General features: G+C 51.0%; 1 long non-coding RNA gene across 2 annotated transcripts; it reads left to right on the top strand.

Moving 5' to 3' along the window:
- The first annotated feature begins 8213 nt into the window (after positions 1-8213).
- On the top strand, positions 8214-9978 carry LOC147584886 (uncharacterized). 2 transcript variants are annotated; one of them, XR_015254098.1, is made up of 2 exons: positions 8214-9703; positions 9781-9978. It is a non-coding gene; the product is annotated as an uncharacterized LOC147584886 (long non-coding RNA). The 2 variants fall into 2 exon arrangements; XR_015254099.1 differs by having other exon boundaries at positions 8214-8457.
- The last annotated feature ends 5316 nt before the right edge of the window (positions 9979-15294 follow it).

The raw sequence follows: 15294 nt of genomic DNA on the forward strand, positions 1-15294 counted from the left end.
TAGAATCTTCTCTACTGAGGATTTTCAAACCTTGGGTGAAAAGCGCCCCATCTGGACTGTTGTGATGCCGTGGTAAATAGCACAGAGCTCACCACTGTTGCCGGCTCAGCTGATGCCATTTTGGTTCAGCGGGCGACCCCACCCAGGCTCTGGCAGCACATCTGTGGTTGACAATGGGTCTGATTTCACAGTTTGGCTCCGCCATAGGCATTGTCATAGGAACTGAACGCATGCCCAAAGGATTGTGAACAAGGAGCTATTCAGCAACAAAGAGCAAAAAGGAAAGAAAAGAAAAGAGCCATTTTGTGTTTCTCTGTTCGGAAACCAGAAAAGTTGCTCAGGGGTCCTTCGCAAGTCTTCACGAAAACCCTCCATCATATTGGTTCCCACCTAAGTGTTCAAAGGCTTCTCTGGAGAGAGATGTCAGCCTCAGTCTTGAGGGAAAATGTATTCCCTCCAGTATCCAGTATGTCGCCCTATTGGACTTTGTCCAGCTGCCCCAACGTGAGACAGCTGAGTGTGGGGGGACAGGCCAAGACTCTAACAACAATGCTGCTGGGGTCACCAGTAGGAGAAGGGGGGGGGGCGGGTTACTGGAGTGGCTCTGGTCCCTCCTGCCTGCTGTTGAAAGAGTCGAGGGTCACCGGGGAGAATTACGGGCTGGTAGAGGTGAGTCCAGAAAGACGGGGCAAATGGTGCTCCCGGGGCAATTCCCCTCTCAGAGCACTCCCATTCAGGCAGGCAGCTCTGATCCACGTTCTCTCCTTACTCCCATCCACGGGGCTTCTGGAAGGTCTTCCTCTGAGCTTGTCTTTCCTTGAGCCCGGCCATATTCACTCTGGGGTCCTCAGGGACTCGCAATATTCCAGGTGTGGGTCTTGAGCACACTGCTTGCCTACGGGGCTCATTCAGCCTCTGCGGCCCTACGGTGCACACAGAAAGGCGAACAGAAACCACAAGATCGTCTAGATAAGGTCCACGGATTTTCTTCTCAAAATACACAGGATACCACTTTCCCACTAGTGGGGTGACCAACTCATCCTGGTGTGGCTAAGATCTTCCTTTTAAAATGGAAAGTCACACATTTTTCAGCCTCGGGCAACCCGGGATGGCTGATTGCTGTCTCTGCGAGGAGATTTGGAAGACTTCCGTATGTTCTCTGAGGCGGGTCTGTGTTCTCCTGACCTTTGTATCCCGTGAATGGCGACTCCGGCCTTGCACACGGCAAATTGGGGCTCCACCACGATTTGAGATGCCGTGTGCTGACCGTCACACTGTCTCAGCAGTGTTTTCCAGTGGCAACCCTGCCTGTACACTTAGCTGAGCTGGAGGGAAGTCGGAGGCCATAGGACAGAGATCTGTCCTTCGCAAGAGAACCTGAGGGGCTCCTGGAGCCCTGGAACCGCCTGGCTCAGATGCTCCCCGACGGGCCGGCTGGGCACCTTGGGTGAGGACAGACCAGTCTGTGCTCGCTTTCCTCACTTCCAACGGCGGGAGTCCCTACCTCTTGTGAGGGCGAGAAATTAAGTGATAATCTAAACAAAGCGCTCAGCATAGGGCCTGATGTGCTGAGCAAGCTCCCAATGAGCATTACCCCTTATCGTTAGTGGTGGTATTGCTAACCAATTGGACTGTTTGTAAATGGTGCCTGTATTTTCTAATAATGCTTAGAAATCAAATTGCATGGGTGAAACACAAAACCCTCGGAAGGGAGGAATGGGTGATACTTGAAAATCGTCTGATATTAATATTAATATGGAAAAGACTCGGTGAATGAATCAATAAACTCCAAAGGGGAAGAATGACTGTCTCTCAGTTATTTGAAAAGACAGGGGAAATGGTTCAGTAACAACAATCTTGATTGGCAGGAAGACGGAGGGACTACACAGAACGGTGCCTTCAGTCTCTGGGTTTTAGAGGCTTTCCCAATGTTACGAGGATGTATGTGTCCCAGGAAGACAATGTGATACTGTTTTGAAGGTGAACTAGCGAATTTTCCTAGTTTATAGACTATGAGGCCAAAGGAGAGAGCCGGCTTGGTCTCCATTTTATCAACCTCAGCCCGTCTCAGGAGACATCTGTACATGGTAATTATTTATTATTAATTACACAAGAGAAATTTGAGGATCATCTAGGATCTTTCGGGACGAAGGGGCAGTTTGGGCACAGCTTGTTTATAGTAAAAGGTGTACGATTGACTCACTTTAAAGGCATCAGTCTGGCTAGTTTTGCCCCAATCTGGCTGAGGAAAACCAGTTCCTTGCCTAAAGTCTTGAAGAAAAAAAGTCACAGAAAGATGTCGCTCGGCTCATCGATCCCAAAATAGGGCACATATGTCACAAAGTCACAATTATCTATTTACTGGGGGATTAGACTTAGGGCTAGACCAAGAAGAGATTAAAATGATCTGACTTCATTAGCTTAATTAGGGAGTCCCAAATTAGATTTTTGCAGCTAAATTCTTCACCCACTCGGGGTGAGCAGCTGTTGCCAGGCGCCGGGCTCAAAGGTAGAGGCCCCAGAGAGGTCTGGCGAGCCCCTGGCCCTCCCCAAGCTGACCTCAGTGAATGATTGCGGGAAGCCCACGGGGCCACGTCCTTGCAGCCAGCATTGCTTTGACCTAAAGAGCCATTTCAAACGTTGCTTCCAGCAGAGACCCCTCTGACCTTTTCCATTATTACTGACACATGTGTTTAGCTCTGCGGCTGCATAATCTGCGGGGCCCGGTGCACGATGAAAACGCAGGGCTCCCTGTTCAAAAAGTGTTAACGATTTCAAGACGCAGCAGCAGGGCATTAGCCCAGCACGGGCCCTGTGCAGCGGGACATGCCCAGAAGCTGGCCCTGCTTTGCAGTCTGAACCGTTCACAGACTCGTCATCTAGGATGCGGTTTCTTCTCTCGGGGTCTAACACACCCTCCCCAGATGCTCTAACACACTCGAACGATGGTTCGAGTTAACGATTTTTGACTTTATGGTGGCATGAGAGCCATACGCATTTGCTGGAAACCGAACTTTGAATTTTGAACTTCAGTCCTTTCCTGGGCGACGGATATGCAGTAAAGATCCTCTCTCCTGATGCTGGACAGCAGTCGCAGCCCCTCGCCAGGACTGGCAGCCAGCACGAGAGTAAGCCACCAATACATGGACAACCGTTCTGAACCCACACGACCGTGCTATTTGTCACTTTCGGTACAGTATTCAACACATTACACGAGGTATTCAACACTTTATTATACAATAGGCTTCGTGTTAGATGACCTTGCCCAACTGGAGGCTAATGTAAGTGTTCTGAGCACCTTTACAGTAGGCTAGGCTAATCTCTGACACTTGGTAGGTTAGGTGCATTAAATGCATTTTCAACTTGTGATATTTTCAATTTATGATGGGTTTACTGGGAGGTAACCCCATCACAAGCGAAGAAAGATCTGAACTCAGGAAGCGACGGCTGAGGTCTGTAGTAAGTGGGTTTTGTACACAGTGCATACATGATTGGATTGTTTGCCAGGTGGGCACCTTTTTATTTATCTCGATATACATAAATACAGCATGATACAATCCCTAGAAGTTCGTATTCACGAAAGGAAAAGCACCATCACAAACCAAAGAATACTAAAAGGTATACCAGTCTAGGGTTTGAATATCTTTGAATGACTTGGAGATAGTCTGGAAGACCTAAATACTATTCACAGAGTTCTGGAAGCCTAAAAATGCTAAGCTATCAACTGATTTATTTATTTATTTATTTTTCAACGTTTATTTATTTTTGGGACAGAGAGAGACAGAGCATGAACGGGGGAGGGGCAGAGAGAGAGGGAGACACAGAATCGGAAACAGGCTCCAGGCTCTGAGCCATCAGCCCAGAGCCCGACGCGGGGCTCAAACCCACGGACCGTGAGATCTTGACCTGGCTGAAGTCGGACGCTTAACCGACTGCGCCACCCAGGCGCCCCAGCTATCAACTGATTTAAACAAACTTGAGGACTGACAAGCTCATGGACCAAATGCTACAGCAGAAATTTTGTCAAGGATCTTTCTCAGCCACAGCAAATCATATTCCTTGGGCACCAGAGCGTCCAATGAAGTAGAGAAGAATACCCAGACAAGCAAGCCAGAAGGTCATTCGGAACATTGTCAAGACAGCTGTGTGTCAAGGTGGCATAAAGTTCCAAGCACGTCAGAGGTCAGTCGAGCAAAGATACCGACCAACTATCTTGATAACCCCTCTTCTTGTAACTCCTTAACTACGGGCTTTCTCCTTCCCTCCTCTCTGCTTCTGTAGTATCCTTTCTCGGCAATTTCATGTGCCCCCTTACTTTGACTCTTATCTCCAAGAAGAAGGCTCAGGGAGGGATCTCAGGCCTGTCGTCCCTGAGCCTTAGCTGCGCCTGGGAGGCACCGCCACCCTCGGGTGCCGGGTGCACCAGAAATTCAGTGAGACGGAAACAAATGGCAGCTTCCGACCCTCCTGGTCGTGAAAACTCAGCACGCTTTACCTTCTGTTCTTTTCCTCTGTTCTTCACATTCAACCAGATAATAACAATCATGGCTCCACACCCAGAAGGTTTCTCGAACCTACTTTCCTTAACCATCTAGAGCCAGTCCTGGGACTGACCACTAAGTCCCGGCTTTGCCTCCTTCAACTACCTGCAGCAGACAGTAAACTTTCTTAAACTCCTATACTCTCCTGCTCGAAAACCCTCAGCCCATTGAGTAAATTCTTTCACTTGCATCTATAGCTTCCTTCAACTGATGTTCATCTACCTTCCAGTTTTTTCTTCCAGTAATGACTCCTTTGTGTGGATCTTACCCTCCAGCTCAACCACCACTCGTGACTTTTTTTTTTAATCCATTTTGAGAGAGAGAGAGAGAGAGAGAGCAAGGGAGAAGCAGAGAGAGAGGGAGAAAGAGAGAGAATCCCAAGCAGGCTCCGTACCATCAGCACCGGAGCAGGACATGGGGCTCGAACTCATGAACCACAAGATCATGACCCCAGCTGAAACCAAGAGTCGGGTGCTTAACCCACTGAGCCACCCAGGTGCCCCACCACTCACAACTTTTGGATATGCTTGATTCTTTCCTGTCCCCGTGGTATTCCTGTCCCTTTCGCTAGCACTTTGCCTAGAAAGCCTTCCTCCCGTGCATGCTCACCAGGACCCTCATCCTTCACGGTTGAAGACCTCTGGGCCTGCTGCGTGGACGCACTCCTGGATTGCCCCAGGCGGTGGTCGTTTCCCCCCGTCAGAGGATCTGAATTCCTGTGTGCTGTACTGTTCAAGGCTCTTGTCCCATCTGGTCATGTGCAGAATCTCCCGTTCTAGATTTTACAAGCAGCTCAAGGACAGGCCTTTTGTCTTATTTTCCTTTCCTGGGCCCAGTAAATTACTGACTAAATAGTAGTGATTAAACATAGGAGTGGTCATCATAGATGTCACATCCAGCTTTGCAATGGTTAATGTTATGTTTTAATTTATTTTAATGTTTATTTATTTTTAAAGAGAGAGAGAGAGAGAGAGAGCGCGCGCGCACACACACACACACACACACACACACACGAGCTGGGGAGGGGCAGAGAGCGAGGGAGACACAGAATCGGAAGCAGGCTCCAGGCTCCGAGCTGGCAGCACAGGGCCCGACCTGGGGCTCGAACTCACAAGCCGTGAGATCATGACCTGAGCTGAAGTCGGATGCTTAACTGACTGAGCCCCCCAGGTCCCCCTGCAATGTTTAACTTAGGAGGGACCGTCGCTGACCACAAGGGCTGAGAGCTCGGTCCGTTAGCACACGTTGCTGCCCCTCACTGCCTCCGTGGCTACACCGCACCGGCCTCGCCAGCCCGCGGGGAGGGACTGGGCCGCGCGCGCCCGGACAGACCAGCAGGTGCGCCCCTCAGTCCGACCCGGCCGCTGCCCCCGCCTCCCAGAAATCCTGCCGAGGCTCCAAGTGTCACGGAGCCGGTCTGGCAACACGATGGGAAGTCAGATAACTAGTCAAGCTTTCGCTCGGAGGCTGGCGGTCAGCAGCGCAGGGCAAGGAGGGCTGGGCATCATTCAGGAGCGCGAGGGTCGGTAGCCCGCCCTCCCTGCCCCGCGCTGGCTTTTCCTCACTTCTCGACTTCAGTTTTTCCAAAAGGTGACATTACTTTCCCCAGCACTTGGGCCCCAAGTATCTTCATTATCTTTCAAGACTTGGCAGGGGCGCCTGGGTGGCGCAGTCGGTTAAGCGTCCGACTTCAGCCAGGTCACGATCTCGCGGTCCGTGAGTTCGAGCCCCGTGTCAGGCTCTGGGCTGATGGCTCGGAGCCTGGAGCCTGTTTCCGATTCTGTGTCTCCCTCTCTCTCTGCCCCTCCCCCGTTCATGCTCTGTCTCTCTCTGTCTCAAAAACAAATAAACGTTGAAAAAAAAAATAAAAAAAAAAAAGACTTGGCAAATGCAGCAGCGTGTATTTAGGAGAACAAAAATCTCAGCCCACCATCGCCAGAGAGGGCCACGGCTACTGTTGGGCTAAATTTGCTCTTTGAGGCCCATTGTGTTATGCAGTCGAGATTATACTGGGTCTAATTTTACGATTGTGTCTTGCTTTTTTCCTGCTGAGCTCATGTTATCTTAAGCATTTTGTCACGTCATAAAAAATTCTTCGTACAATTATGTGAGAGGGAAATGTATATTCTTAGCAACTGATAGAAGAATTCCTTTTAGGGAAAAATTGGCCATTATTGAGAAAAAAGCTCTGGGGAGGAGCAGGGGGCATACTTTGTCAATTGGTGCCGGGAGTTGAGGGAGCGAGTGCGTGAGGGCGAGAGGGAGCCGCGCTGCATAGTCTGAGCCCCCTTGACGGGTCTTCTCAACGAGGGGAAATCACCCAAATCACAACATGCCTGTGGGGACCGGAAGCTGAATGAGGCGGCCCTGGACAGAAAAGAAGCGCTCGGAAGGAAGGAAGCTCTTGGCAATCTGCACAATTAGTGGGAGAGAATTGCACTGTCACAAAGGGTGGAGTGGAGAATCGAGGTTGTGTCAATCAGATATCTGAGGGACAAGGGGAGGGCCTCCTAGGGCCCTGAGCTGATATCGGGTTCACGTTCACAAACAGTCTTTTGATGGTGGCCTGGTGTTCCGTTCAAGGACACCATCATTTAAATGACACTTTGAATAACGTCGTGTTTGGATTAATTCCTCGGACACTGAAAGCACTATAGCTCGAGTGGTGCGAGCATTTTAAAGGGATCTGTTACATCGCCACCTGGTTGTTTTCAAGAATGTCTGCAAATAGGCAGCCGTGCGAGAGGCCCGTCGCTGTGCTCTCGCCAGAACTTACCTGCTATTTGGGAATTATTCCACACGCCACTGCCTCCCGGAACCTTTTTTTTCTGCCCACGTAGAAATCGTGTGTCTTATGCACCTTGTAATGTCTCACTTCCACCCCCTAAACGCAGCGACTGTAGTTAATTTTATATTATTGTTATTAGCAGACATGCCTCCCCTTGAACTATACCGTAAGCAGTCTGAAGGCCCACTCTGCCTTTCTTGCACTTGCTGTGCTGTGCCGTCAACATTGCCGGGGAACAGAGAAGCCCACATTTCTTGAAAACAGTGGGCGGCTTTACGTCTCCTGACCCAGATTCCTAAGAGGATCAGGTTCTAGGGGGAGCTGCGATTTAGTTTGGTGACTGCACCACTGAGATGCTCCCTGGGGAATTCTGGAGAGGACAGGGAAGGCTGTAAATGGGTGAACAGTGCGCTGCTGTTCAGAAACAGGCAGGAGGCAGAGGAGGTGGGAGAGAGTCCAGCATGGAGGGTAAACAGGATGATTTGCGAAGGGGAGGCTGTGATCGCCAGGAGTCAGCAGGGGCTCGGTGAGAAAACTCGGGCTGACCTAGTTTCTCTGGCTGCCAGTGTTATGGTTGTGGCACACCAGAGAAATGCAAAGAGGAGGGAGTCTCCAGGACCTGGTTCAAGTGCTGGCAGTGGTTCTTCTTTTTTTTTTTTTTTTTGTTTTTTTTTTTTTTTGAACGTTTATTTATTTTTGGGACAGAGAGAGACAGAGCATGAACGGGGGAGGGGCAGAGAGGGAGACACAGAATCGGAAACAGGCTCCAGGCTCCGAGCCATCAGCCCAGAGCCCGACGCGGGGCTCGAACTCCCGGACCGCGAGATCGTGACCTGGCTGAAGTCGGACGCTTAACCGACTGCGCCACCCAGGCGCCCCTGGCAGTGGTTCTTCTGACCCTCCCGAGACAAAGTGTAAAAAGGTGGGTTGGATGAAAAGCAGGACGAGGTGGTGAATCCACAGCTGCCTGAATAAATCCGCCCACCGGCTTGCAGAGCTGCAGATCGATGGCTAGATGTCAATGCGCAGAGGGGTTGTCTTTTAAGAGGTGTTCCTCAGCACTCTCTTCTTGCGCCTGAATGGGCCCGGAGTCTTGTCAGTGGCTTGAAGCCGGTGTGGAAGGAAGAGGTAAGTCATGAGTCAAACGTAGGTTTGGGAAGGAGCGTGAAGACAGCGGAACCCCAAATCAGGATCTAGAAAGGCCCGGCGAATCAGAGTGCGAGGCCAGATTCTGCAAAATGGAACTTAGCTTGGGTCCCTCGAAAGAACTGCACAGGTACGGAGTGAGGGGCTACAAATTTCAGGGGCCAGAATTTCTACACGATGCCGTGTGGCAGTCAAAAATTCCCACTTGATTCAATATCCACATCTAGCAGACACGAGGCCATGGCCATTCTGCTCTGCACCCGCCTGGGCATAGCCTGGGATGTGCCATTACATTGTGGGGTACGTGGCGGGAGAAGGCTAGGATGATAAGGGACAGTTCAAGAACCAAAGGCTCACCTGAAAAACCTAAGTCTCAGAGAATACTCGAAAGGCAGTTTCCAGAAGAGGCGTCATTTGGAAGTACATACAAACTTATTTTCTAGAAGAAATAAGTGGTGGGTTTGGTAGATGGTGTTTCCTCGGATGGTCACCATGCTCTCTCCCATCTCACATGTTTTTTCACGCTATGATCTTGCCACTCTTTAACAAAGACATCGAGTTTAGTCATCCTCCCCTTGAGTCTGGGCTTCCCTGGGACTTATTTTGACCAATAGAATTTGGTGGAGGTGGTGGCATGTAACTTCTCCAGCTGGACCTGAACAGTTAGGCAGTTTTCAGCTTTGCTGATTGAAATGCTCGCTTTTGGGGTCCAGTGCTAGCCGCCATCGCACCGCAAGCCCTGACAAAGCATCTGAGCTGCAGAATTCTGAGCAAATAAATGGTCGTCGTTTGAAGCCACTACGTCTCAGAGTGGATAACCGAAAGAGTGATAAGGAAGGTAGACGATGGGGGCGTCTGAGTGGCTCAGTCCATTGAGCGTCCGACCTTGGCCCAGGCCGTGATCTCGCAGTTCCCGAGTTGGAGCCCTGCATCGGGCTCACTGCTGTCATCCTGTCTGCACAGAGCCTGCTTTGGATCCTCTGTCCCCCTCTCTCGGCCCCTCCCCTGCTTGTGCTCTCTCTCAAAAAATCGATGAAAAACATAAAAAAAAAAATGGCAGACTATGGTGCCACACTGTTTACCAGCCATTAGATCTGAGCGAATCATTTTACTTCTTTGTCCCGGTTTCCTTTTCTGCTTAACCGGGGGAGCCAACCCCCTGTGATTATTGAGGGGATGAAATAAGGCGTGAGAATCCTGTGGAATAATACCCGGCCTGTCTGAGCTGGTCAGTACTGGAGAAGTAGCAGGACTAAGGGGGAGAAGCTGTGAAGACATAAATTCAACTCTATTTTTTTTTTCAAGAAAACTCTGTGATGGAATTGTCCAAACGTGGGGTAAGCTGCTTCTGGATGTGGTGAAACCCTCTTTCCTGGAGAATTCCAATCATGAATGGTGGCTGTCTGTAGACTTTGGGTATCGATGACCTTGTCAACTTTAAGATTCTATGTTCTGTCGTGCTGGGGCCAAGTCTTTGAGGAAGGAGCCGCTCTATGTGTTCGGTATGCTTTTCCTGAATTGACCTGAGCTAGATATATTCATTAGGAAGATGTACTCATCTGGCTAGATCATTACAGTGTCGAGATTACCAACATATTTTACTTGGCATAATGCTTTCTCATCAGCCATTAATGTTTCTGAACACATCCTTCTGAGGTCAGCATCGCCATTCCTGTAAGATAAAAGACTTGAAGCAGAAGAGCTAAGTGGCTTATTAATTATTAAATGAACCGCTTAGAGCACCTTTCTGCCTGCGAATTCAAGCCTGGGACCCGAAGCCCAAGCCACTAGGCTTCCTTGCCCGGCAAGGTGGTACAGAGACCGTCCCGATCTCCCCAAACACAGGGGTGAAAAGGCACAAAGACACAGGACAGACCTTCCTTCACTGCTCAAGAAACAGCCCAGTGTTGGGGCGCCTGGGTGGCGCAGTCGGTTAAGCGTCCGACTTCAGCCAGGTCACGATCTCGCGGTCCGGGAGTTCGAGCCCCGCGTCAGGCTCTGGGCTGATGGCTCAGAGCCTGGAGCCTGTTTCCGATTCTGTGCCTCCCTCTCTCTCTGCCCCTCCCCCGTTCATGCTCTGTCTCTCTCTGTCCCAAAAATAAATAAACGTTGGAAAAAAAAAAAAAAAAAAGAAACAGCCCAGTGTGGCCCCTGAATTACAAAAGCTTGAGAAAGGAGGAGGTGCCTATTCAGAAGTTAACAAAGAAAAAGGGGATCTGGGATGGAAACCTTCCTGTCTGTTATTAACTAATACAATGTCCCAGACCTGTTCCCAAGGGCCCTAAGAGATGACAACCCCAAAGTCACTTGCAATTCAGCTGACCATTTCTTGCCAGGTCATTCTAGGGCAGGGCACAAGATAAGGAAAGAGAAAGAGGAGGGGCAGAAGTTGGGGGGTGGGGGTGGGGCCCAGCTTGCTTCCTGTGCTATTCAGCTTCTCCACACTGGCATCAAAGACAGCGATCTTGGGACTCTAAATGAGGACAGACTGACCCAAGAAACAGGGACAGGTGGCCACTTTGCTACCCACTCTGAAACCCCACATGGGGTATTTTAATAGTGTTCTCCATCTGTCCGACCTCGGGGGCTAATCCCTTCCTAATCTGAGCTGTAATATAATAATTGGGTAATCAGAAAAGACACTCCAAAAAGCTGAGGCCGGAGTTTTGCTGTTCGTTTTGGCTAGACTTTCCCTTTATTAGAGCAAAGTACAGCTGACCTAGAAATTTCCCATTTGAGTTTCAGTCTTCGCTAAACAAAAGCAGATACTCCGAAGTATGCGTGTTTAGAGAGCACAGCCCTCCTTCTTGAGGGTGATTTCAGTCACTGCTCCCTGCACATACAGGAAGGAGCTGCTAGGGGACCATATGATCTTGCTCTCTGCTGCAAAATTAAAAAAAAAAAAAAAAAAAAAGACGACGACGAAGAAGAAAAGAGGCAGGGAGGGGGGAGGGTAAACCTCATGGTTAGCCTGGGCTAATGAGCTCACTGGTGTGTGCCCAGGAAACATTTCAGAATGAATACATCTGCTGAGATTTCTCTCTTTTGAAAAAAGTAACCTTGTTGTGGTGGATGGAAATGAAACATAAATGAAAGCTGCGTGAAGCCGGATCAGGGACTGAAACTGAAGCCCACGCAGAAAACCCAGTAGGCGGTTGGGATCTGGGACTGAAGTAAGCCTGGCTATTTGGGGATTAACCCATCATGGAGGAAAACATAGATTTTTTTTTTTTTTCCCCAAAGGAAGAAAAAAAGAACACTTAAGCTGCGGAGGGCTGATCATACTGGCCTAGCACCTGGGAGGAAACAAAGGTACTGTGAGGCCAGTTGGCTGGAGAGTTTCACATTGAACTAAGGCTCACACTGGGGAGTCTCCTGGTTGCTCCCGAGGGCAGTGTCGTAGATTATTCATGACAGTCCCCAGCACACAGTAGACACTCAACAAATGCTAATGGAGGCAGTCTAGAGGTGGCAATAACCACAGTCAGCACTAACTTAAGTCCGTTTCAAACATTTGCTAATTGTATTTGCTTTTAAAAAAAAAAAATGTAACGTTTACTTTTGAGGGGAGGAGGGGCAGAAAGAGAAGGAGACAGAGGATTCAAAGTGGGTTCTGCGCTGACAACAGAGAGCCTGACGCGAGGTTCAAACTCACGGACGGTGAGATCATGACCTGAGCCGAAGTCGAACGCTTAACCGACTGAGCCACCCAGGCGCCCCTAAATGTAATTGCTTTAGCCAGAAAATGTTCTCTCCACAGAAGAAGGCTACAGGAAACGAAGGGAGCTGGGAGTGGGCGATAGAGGTTGGAATGGGGTTGGAGGGGAGGGTCTGGAGACCGAACGTGCTGTCTTGTAGGAGGAGGGAGCATGAAGGAAAGTGGACCCGCTGCGAGACGGGGGGGGGGGGGGGGGGGGGGGGGCTTCCTTGCCCCAGCATGGCCGCAGAGTGGGCCCGTAGGCAGCAGATTCTGCTGGCTGGCCGCTCTAATCTCTCCTTGCATAGTAACAGCAATGTGGCCAGGCGCATGGGGAGACCAGATTTCCCACCCTTTTTTGCAGCTAGACGTGGTCATGTGACTGGCCGTACCCCTCTGAACGCGAGAGGAAGGTATAGGCACGGTGCCCGAGTCTAAGCTTCTCCCGGGGTCTCTTTGCCTCCCACTGGGTAGAAGCAGGCAGCCACAAGACCCCAGGGGAGATGTGAGGCTCGAGACCCTGAGTGAGCGTGTGCAAGAGACCCCTGCCCCATTGGCTTGAATACCTACTTCGAACTGGTACCTGAGCTAGACATACACTTGTTGGGTTGAGTCATTATTTGGGGGGACCCGGTACAGAAGCTAAGACCATCCTAAGTAACGCTTAGAATTCCAAGGGAAGTACCCCCCCCACACACACCCCGTGTAACTCACAATGGGGAGGTCGTGGCCCCGGAAGCGAGTCATCAGCCTCTGATTGAGATGACAGAGCTCCTCACCTGCCTCGGCGCTACTGGCTGGGGGCTCTGCTTGTCACAGAGGGAAGTCCTCCTCCCTGTCAACAGCATCTTCTGCCCCTCTAGGTCCGAGTCAACTTATGGGAAGTGGGCCCCGGGCCACCATGATGATTGAGGCAGTGCAGAAAATGCCTGTCGTGGGAATCTGCTACACCTCCTAGAGACACAGAGAAACCGGGGTCCCAGCCACTTCGTGGGGAATGCATGGGGTACATCAGCTGCAAAAGTGGGGCTCCCGTGCCCCAAGTGATAGCTGCAGTGTGTACCAAGCCGATGGGCAACGATACGTTCGGGGAATTTGCTCAGACTTGCCAGAATATAGACTACGCTAGAGAGCAAGTGTTTGTGCGTTGTGTGTAGGAGGTTTGGGATGGGATAGGGCTGGGAAATTGGACGAGAATAGGTCGTCAGAGATGCAGAAACCAGAAAACGAAAACAAGTGAAGACGCTTTTTGAAGTGCAAAATAAAGTTTTGAAGCCCATGGCAGTATCTTCCAGTATAAGAGGTTTTTACTTGCATGAGGCAGAGTCATTTAAACTGGAAGGGCCAAGGTCCCAACCTAAGCGATTAACTTAAGAGAACACGTGTGTATTTTGCTGGCCCAGACTACTTAAGACCCCCAAGCTTTGGGGAGTGGGAGAAAAGAAGTTGGAGAGAAGGAATGGCAGAGTCTTTAAGAAGGAGGCCCTGGGGCGCCTGGGTGGCGCAGTCGGTTAAGCGTCCGGCTTCAGCCAGGTCACGATCTCGTGGTCCGGGAGTTCGAGCCCCGCGTCAGGCTCTGGGCTGATGGCTCGGAGCCTGGAGCCTGTTTCCGATTCTGTGTCTCCCTCTCTCTCTGCCCCTCCCCCGTTCATGCTCTGTCTCTCTCTGTCCCCAAAAAATAAATAAACGTGGAAAAAAAAAATTAAAAAAAAAAAAAGAAGGAGGCCCTGCCACAAAGGAGTGGGTGTGACACACGCCTCCCCGTGTCGCTTGGGAGCCGAGACCAGAAAGGACCCTGCTGCTGTCTGTCTGGAGCCCTTATGTATGTCCCCTGCGCCATCACGGCAGGGACAGGGAAGCAGGTGTTATGATGTGGGGCAGCGGCAGAACCAGAGTGGCCCGGGAAAGCAGGGGAGCTTGGTGTTTGTGGGACTGAAGCTGAAACAGCCGAGGGAGGGAGCCGGTGATCCGGAAGGCATCGTGGTGGCAATGAGGAGATGCCCTGGCAGAGAGCACCTCGCTCATGTGGCTGCAAACCAGGTGGGAAGGAGGAACCTGGACAGGGGGGCCTCCCTTAGCTGCACGGGCTGCTTCGTGCTCACTGTGGACCTGCGGAAAGAGCCATGTCAAGCCAGTGTGTGAGGCTGCTTTGCATCAGAAAGCAGACACACAGTAGAATTTCCTTAGAGACGAGCGAAAGTTACCCCCAAGGGGCCGGGTGCTTGGGCTTTAATTCATTTCTCGCAGCCCCTCTGGGCTCTCGCTTTTGAATTCCTGTGCCTTGCGTCCTCCATTAACACCTGTGGGCCTCCTCTTGGAGTCTGGCTGTGGTTTCCACGCTCGCGAGGATCAGACGATCCCCACTGCTGAGTCTGGCCGCTCCCTGATGTGCATTCACCCGCGCCCCACACCCTGGCATCCCGTCCACACGGGCCCCTGTTGTCTGGCCTCATTCTGCCTGGTTTTGGCTTCCTCGTGCCCACCTTGGTGCTGACAGCTTGAGGGCCTCCCACCCCACTCTGCAATCTGAGACAGAATGTTTTCTAAGAGGCGCTCTGGCCAAACAGTGACCCAGGAGAAAAGGGAACTATGGGGAGGAGCTGAGGCGCGGTGACGGGGTAACGGGTTTCTCGGGCCACCCTGGCTTATGCGCAGAAATTGGAGAACAACAGTGGCCACGGTGTTTCTCTTAGTCTATGCCATCCACCGCATGGGAACTCGGGCAGCCCTCTTATCCTCCCGGATGATGCCAAGAGACGCCAGCGGTCTCACGTCTAGTGCGCCAACATCTAGTCTTCTTGGACCACGCGATTTTCTTTCCTGTTTGCTCCGGCTGCCAGTGGTACCGTCCCCTCATTGCTGGCGACCCCAGGAGCGCCATCCATGACCTTGAAATCTACCAAGGGCCTACACTTGCTGGAGCGACCCATACCCAGTTTGGATCTGTCGAAGAGAGTCCAGCCACAATACTGTCTGTGCCAAGGGCACTGGTGACCGGGCTGAAGGATAATAGTGAGGTGCATGCTGGCACCCTTGCTGGCAGTGGTGCTTATTGTGGGTTGAACGGTGGCTCCAAAGATGTGTGGAGGTCCTAACCCCGGTACCTGTGAATGTGACCTTAT

The sequence above is a fragment of the Puma concolor genome, chromosome A1, assembly GCF_028749965.1.
Source record: "Puma concolor isolate L17-30 chromosome A1, mPumCon1.1.hap2, whole genome shotgun sequence".
NCBI classification, from domain to species: domain Eukaryota; kingdom Metazoa; phylum Chordata; class Mammalia; order Carnivora; family Felidae; genus Puma; species Puma concolor.